The sequence below is a fragment of the Calliphora vicina genome, chromosome X (genome assembly GCF_958450345.1).
Source record: "Calliphora vicina chromosome X, idCalVici1.1, whole genome shotgun sequence".
In the NCBI taxonomy this organism is placed as follows: Eukaryota; Metazoa; Arthropoda; class Insecta; order Diptera; family Calliphoridae; genus Calliphora; species Calliphora vicina.
In genome coordinates this window covers 534,695-542,194 of record NC_088785.1, presented here as the reverse complement: position 1 = coordinate 542,194, position 7,500 = coordinate 534,695, and the positions used below count along the sequence as shown (strand labels likewise).

Genomic DNA, 7,500 nt, shown 5'->3' with positions numbered 1-7,500 from the left:
CAGTCATACCATCAATACCCGGAGATTTCCTACTTTTGACTCGGTATATGCTATCATCAACTTCCATTCTCTCCAGTGGCGGAGGACTAATCATCTCCCCATAGGGAAGATGATCAGCCGATTCCGCCCCCGGAAAGAAAGTCTCAAGCAAGGCGTCCGTGCACTGTCTCCACGTCAGCAACGTTGTGTTACCAACCCGAAGACCTGACAAGTCCGCCTGTTGCCGTCTACCCCTAAGGATACGGTAAACCTTACCCCAGGGGTCATCCCTGTTGTCCTGTACGAAAGTACGCCACTCGTCCTCCTTCACACTCACGATTCTGTCCTTGTAGACTCTCAAGGCAGCCAGATAGTCAGCTTTTCGCTGCACCAGATCTTCTGCATTAGAGCGCCTTCCCCTCTGGAATCGCTTCCTGAGACGACGAACGCTCCTCCGCATCAGATCCAGCTCGCGAGTCCACCACCTGACCCCTCCCTGACGAGTCTTGCGACAACGACCAAGGAGAGTATCATTAGTGGTACACATCCACCGATCTATCAGGCTGACTTGACTGTCAATAGTAAGTGCCCTAAAGTCGTCAATTGGAACATCCAACGCTGCCCACCGAAATGCGTCAGCATAGTTATCCCAATTGACGTCGCGTAGTTTCCACTTGCGTGGTAGGTACGTCCCGTCCGTTGCCCGTTGGTGGGAGACCACAATCTCAATGAGACTATGATCACTCACACCAAAGTCATCCCTAATCTTCCAGCTAAAACGGTATTCTGTCATTGCCCCCACATTGGCTAACGTCACGTCAATGTCACTACATCCTCTTGGACCATCAAAAGTGTACATATCACTAGGCTCATTGAGGACAATGAGCCGCTTTGTGACCAGCCATTCACTAAGCATGACACCTCGCAAGTAGTTCTGATGAGCAGAAGTATTCCCGCCCATCTTAGAGAACCACATGCGAGAGCATGCATTTGCGTCTAAACCAAGGATTATAGGTGAACTACTATCCAGTAGTAGTACCGAATCCATGTACCCTAAATAGGGTTCAAGAGGCCCCCCAAACCTACAGTAGATGCTTGTCAGTAGCATTCTACCAAAACCGCCCTCTACGCTAACGCAGACTCCCCAATCACTCCTACTCATAACCGTACAGTTAATGTAACTGTCCTTAATTATAATAGCGGCGTTGCCCCCCAAGTCCGTAAACGCTCGCATACCCCCCGGCAAACCCCTGATGTGACCATCCGTGACATACGGCTCCTGCACGAGTGCAAAAGTCGCATTCAGGTTGTACATCGCTTGACCTAGTTCGCAAATCACCGAATATGCCCGCTGGCAGTTAAGCTGCAAGATTTTCAAATCTGTACCCTCCATATTAATGGCGTGCGTTCGCCTTGGCAACAATGGCGCTGTATACCGGACAGGCTGCAGACATCATCAGATGCCCAGCCGGAAGCCCCTTAAAGGCACAGTTCCTGCATCTCACCTCATTCTGGCAGCGTGAGGCTAAGTGGCCGGCCGTGCCACATAAACGACAGACATCAGTGTCCATCCTGCAGTTCCGTACCATGTGGTCGAAACCCAGGCATCTAAAGCAACTAGGAACTGCATCGTGCTGTCGTACCATAAATGAGAACCACTTTATGTAGCACCTACCAGCGTCAAGCATATGCTGCATGGTATCAGCATTGCCCTCAAGGACGACATTCACTGCACCACCACTCGCTTTCCAAGGGCCAGTCACCAGACGAACGCTCCGCTTAAAGACCTCCTCAGACATCTTCTGTTTGAGATTCATCTCGTACAGCTCCGTCATAAATTCATCCGGGGTAATCTCCGGATGAACTCGCTGTACGACGATCCTCGGTCCAAGTTTGTCTCTCACCGACACCTCCAACCCAACCTCACCGAACTTGGCATTCTTCGCCACCTTCTCCCTCTCAGCTACCGACGGGGTCCGGATGACCGCTCCGCCATCGCGCATAGGTCGCAAATCATGCACACGCACACCTAAAGTGGGGCCAACCTCCTTCTGGACCTTCTCCACTACCTCCTTAGACGAGACACCCTTTTTCCCCTTAACCACCACCGACCACGTCTCCACAGGCTTTGGGGTAACAGCAGTTACGGCTGCGCGCATATCAGCTCTCACAGGTCGTTCAGCTGGGATTCTGGGAACTGCAAAAACAGGCCCAGCAGCTGGAGCAGATGAAACAGCAGGAACTGCAGCTTCCAATCTCCCCTTAAGGCGTTCATTTTCAGCCACCAACCTCATCAACAGGACCTCATATTTAGAGCACTGTTGCAGCACACCACGCGCAAGCTGCTGATCGACGCCATCAGCGAGTACCATGGTAGTCACCCCATCCGTCACCGCTTTCATCTCCTCAACACTGACGCTGGCCTTCTCCCTCATCGATGCGCCCCTCTTCCTCAAACGAGGTTTCCTGCCACCAGTAACCTCCTCTTCACTCACTAGATCATCAGTGACACTCATCGGGTCCACAACATTACCCGTAGCTACAGCGGCAACAGCAGCAACAGCACCTCTTTTCAGCTTCGGCGAGCTAGGTTTCGGGCGCTTCGACTTACTTTCCACCGATTCCTCCGCCTCGCTGTCGGTGTGGCGCACCTTGGGTACACCAGCCGGCGGCACAGAACGGGTATCATCGGTGGCAGTATCCGACGCATCACCCTTCGGCTTCTCACCCTTCCGCTTACTAGCAGGAGGCATAGTAAAAACCCCGAAAAAACAACCCAAATATCAGTAAAAATGAAGAAAAACCAGCAAAAATAGAATTTTGAAAAATTTCCCTCTTCAAAACTACGGGAATACCCCTACTATATATTACAAAGAATGTAATCACACAGGAATACCCTTATTAGCAGAGACACAAATTGGCAACACAGCCAAGACACCAACCAGTTAGCCAAGGTACGAACCACTTAGCCAAGACACAAACCGGAAATGGCCAACCCAAAACCGGAAGTGGTTAGCCAAGACACAAACCGGAAACACTTAGCCAAGACACAAACCGGAAATGGTCAACCCAAAACCGGAAGTACTTAGCCGAGACACGAACCTATCCGAGTCACAAACCACTTAGTGGAGTCACACACCCACCTAGTGGCAACACCAACTCACTTACCCACACGTATGGCACCACCAAAACAGCCGCCGGAGTTTGGCCTTGAGACACCTTGTCAGCGGAGTCTCAACTTTTGCCAGCGGAGTCTCAACTTTTCTATTACACACACACACACTATGTATAATAATACACACGTTTGATTCTTCGTCAACCGATTTTTAATCTGCCTATATCTTAGGCATCCGCCAACCGATTCACAAAATATCACTTTCTCCCGAATCTACTGAGTCCAAGCTTTAAAATCCACTATCGCTCTTTTTAATATTCGCACTATAACACTTTAAATTTACGTACCGAAAATCCGCTTATAAAAACACGTCTGATCAGCTCAACGTAAAACGCACAAGTGAGTAGATAGGGACAGTAGGAATCTCGTTAATCCATTCATGCGCGTCACTAATTAGATGACGAGGCATTTGGCTACCTTAAGAGAGTCATAGTTACTCCCGCCGTTTACCCGCGCTTACTTGAATTTCTTCACTTTGACATTCAGAGCACTGGGCAGAAATCACATTGTGTCAACACCCGCTAGGGCCATCACAATGCTTTGTTTTAATTAGACAGTCGGATTCCCCAAGTCCGTGCCAGTTCTGAATTGATTGTTAATTGATAGTCGTTATAATTTAAAAGGAATATATCTTGCGATAATTCCCTAAAAATTTTAGCAAGAAAGTTCCACAATTGGCTACGTAACTACTATCCGGGGAACAAGATCCGAGAATCTCTATTTACCCAGAACGAGTACATAAACCATGTTATTGCTTCCCAATCAAGCCCGACTATCTCAATCTTCAGAGCCAATCCTTATCCCGAAGTTACGGATCTAATTTGCCGACTTCCCTTACCTACATTATTCTATCGACTAGAGACTCTTCACCTTGGAGACCAGCTGCGGATATTGGTACGGCCTGTTGAGAAGTTTGCGTGACCCCACCATAAATTTTCAAGGTCCGAGGAGAAAATATCGACACAACAGTAAATGTCATGCTCTTCTAGTCCATCTACCATATCTCTCTTCGAAAGACTTCCATGGTAGCACGACTATAAAACAGAAAAGAAAACTCTTCCGATACCTCTCGACGGCTTCTTTATGGTCGTTCCTGTTGCCAGGATGAGCACAAGGCCCATATTTAATAACAAACGGATACTCAACAGGTTACGGAATTGGAACCGTATTCCCTTTCGTTCAAAATTATTCAAGTGTTTAATTACTAAGCAATTTTACTTCCTTTTCATTATAACTTGAAAATTTTCGGCTTTCGCCTTAAACTTAGGACCGACTAACTCGTGATCAACCACTGTTCACACGAAACCCTTCTCCACTTCAGTCCTCCAAGGTCTCATTCGATTATTTGCTACTACCACCAAGATCTGTACCAATGGCAGCTCCATGCAGGCTTACGCCAAACACTTCTATGCTCACCATTGTACCCTCCTACTCACTAAAGTTTCAAAGTTTATAATCCAACCGAAATTGAACATAAACCATTTACTTTAGCGGTAATGTATAGGTATACAACTTAAGCGCCATCCATTTTAAGGGCTAGTTGCTTCGGCAGGTGAGTTGTTACACACTCCTTAGCGGATTACGACTTCCATGTCCACCGTCCTGCTGTTTTAAGCAACCAACGCCTTTCATGGTATCTGCATGAGTTGTTAATTTGGGCACCGTAACATTACGTTTGGTTCATCCCACAGCGCCAGTTCTGCTTACCAAAAGTGGCCCACTGGGCACATTATATCACAACCACTACCTTCATACCAAGAAAGGTGAGGTTCTTACCCATTTAAAGTTTGAGAATAGGTTAAGATCGTTTCGACCCTAAGGCCTCTAATCATTCGCTTTACCAGATAAGATTATTTTACATAATTTTTAAATGCACCAGCTATCCTGAGGGAAACTTCGGAGGGAACCAGCTACTAGATGGTTCGATTGGTCTTTCGCCCCTATACTCAATTCTGACAATCGATTTGCACGTCAGAACTGTTTCGGTCTTCCATCAGGGTTTCCCCTGACTTCAACCTGATCAAGTATAGTTCACCATCTTTCGGGTCACAGCATATATGCTCAAGGTACGCTCTAGTTAGAGGTATAAATAATATAAATACTATTATACATAACTGTATAGAACGCCCCGGGATTGAATTAATAGACTATAAATAGGCTAAAAACTAATCCCATTAAATTAAGTTATGTTAATTACGCTATTAGGTTTTTATTCCCAATAACTTGCAAATATGTTAGACTCCTTGGTCCGTGTTTCAAGACGGGTCCCGAAGGTATCCTGAATCTTTCGCATTGTTAATCATATAAGTGCATATAATAAACATAAAGATCAATGATCAATATGCTATTATAAAATATAAATATTTAAGCACTATATATAATAAATCTATCAACACTTTATCAAATCAAAAGCATTTATTCGATATTAAAATGCAAGCAAAATAATTTGAATAAACTTAAGCAAATGATCTTATGATAAATATATTTATGTTAATAGATTACAATGTCCTTTATAGAAAAAATGCACACCATTATTATAATATTATAAATATTAAAATCATAAAGATGAATTTTCCATAACGGATATTCAGGTTCATCGGGCTTAACCTCTAAGCAGTTTCACGTACTATTTAACTCTCTATTCAGAGTTCTTTTCAACTTTCCCTCACGGTACTTGTTTACTATCGGTCTCATGGTTATATTTAGTTTTAGATGGAGTTTACCACCCACTTAGTGCTGCACTATCAAGCAACACGACTCTTTGGAAATGCCATCTAGTAATCATTAACGTTATACGGGCCTGGCACCCTCTTTGGGTAAATGGTCTCATTTAAGAAGGACTTAAATCGTTAATTTCTCATACTAGAAATTTGACATTCCATACACTGCATCTCACATTTGCCATAAAGACAAAGTGACTTAGTGCTGAACTATTTTCTTTTCGCTCGCCGCTACTAAGAAAATCCTTGTTAGTTTCTTTTCCTCCCCTCATTAATATGCTTAAATTCAGGGGGTAATCCCATATGAGTTGAGGTTGTAATAAAAAAATTTTTTAAATCATAAAATATCAAAACCACAAATAGAAATCATTTCTTTTATTTTCTGTTTAAATAAAAAATTCTTTTTAATAGAGAGGCAATCCTAGTTTCATAAAAAAATATTTTATGCTAGACCTTCCTCAATAAAAAAATGAATATAAAATATATAATATTAAATACTCTGATTTTATTCGTTAGAGGTTTTGTATCTTTAACTTTTAGTATTATGAATATAGTAGAATATCCAGTAATACAACATGTGCTTTTAAAAAATTTTACATATTAAATATATAAAAGATTTTTAAAGCAACTTATTTAGCATAGTCTTACAACCCTCAACCATATGTAGTCCAAGCAGCACTCTAATTATAAATTAAAGTACCTTACAGCATGGACTGCGATATGCGTTCAAAATGTCGATGTTCATGTGTCCTGCAGTTCACACGATGACGCACAGTTTGCTGCGTTCTTCATCGACCCATGAGCCAAGTGATCCACCGCTTAGAGTGATATATTTATTTTTGTTTAAATAGCAATTCATAAATTTGTTTATTGAAAGAAATCAAAAATACACCAAACCAAATTGGCATATATCAATTCCTTCAATAATATTTTTTTTAATTTTAAAACATACCACAAAGTTTGTTGCGAATATCTTAGTTCTTTTAGAAAGAACAATTTTTTTTAACTTGTATACAAGTACAACTATAATTGTGAGTTTAATTTTTATGCAATGTATGGATATACAATAAATTGTATTGCCAGTACACTAAAATGAATATATTATATATATTTCAAATATTCCCATCCAATGTATGATTTAAGTTCATAAATCAGTACATCTTTTTTTAATAAAAGAGAATAAAAGAAAATATATTATATATATATATAATTTCCAACGACTTTTTTTATAATATTATTAAAATATAATATTATTTTATTATTAAAGAGTTTTTCTTTCAATAACACTTTTAGTGTTTTTCTCTTTTTTTTTTATAAAAAAAAAATATTTAAATATTTTTAATTTTATTTTTATTAGCCTTTTTTTTTAAAGGGCATTATGTTTTTTTTTTTATTAATATTTTTTATATATAAATATATAAAAAAAAATTTTTTATCGGTTAGGAACACATTAATGATCCTTCCGCAGGTTCACCTACGGAAACCTTGTTACGACTTTTACTTCCTCTAAATAATCAAGTTCGGTCAACTTTTGCGAAACAACCGTAACACACAAGGCGTTACAGTGATCACGTCCGGAGACCTCACTAAATAATTCAATCGGTAGTAGCGACGGGCGGTGTGTAC

General features: G+C 41.6%; 2 non-coding genes and 1 pseudogene across 2 annotated transcripts in view; all 3 read right to left on the bottom strand.

Annotated features, from left to right (window-relative positions):
* Window positions 1-6,191, bottom strand: part of LOC135962934 (large subunit ribosomal RNA) — a 9,986-nt pseudogene extending 3,795 nt beyond the window's left edge.
* A 330-nt stretch (window positions 6,192-6,521) lies between these two features.
* On the bottom strand, window positions 6,522-6,701 carry LOC135962976 (5.8S ribosomal RNA). The gene has a single exon (XR_010576787.1). It is a non-coding gene; the product is annotated as a 5.8S ribosomal RNA (ribosomal RNA).
* Window positions 6,702-7,325: 624 nt separating this feature from the next.
* LOC135962891 (small subunit ribosomal RNA) overlaps window positions 7,326-7,500 on the bottom strand; it is a 1,987-nt gene continuing 1,812 nt past the window's right edge. The window contains exon 1 of the ribosomal RNA XR_010576732.1: window positions 7,326-7,500. This exon is cut by the window's right edge and continues 1,812 nt beyond it. This is a non-coding gene — a ribosomal RNA (small subunit ribosomal RNA).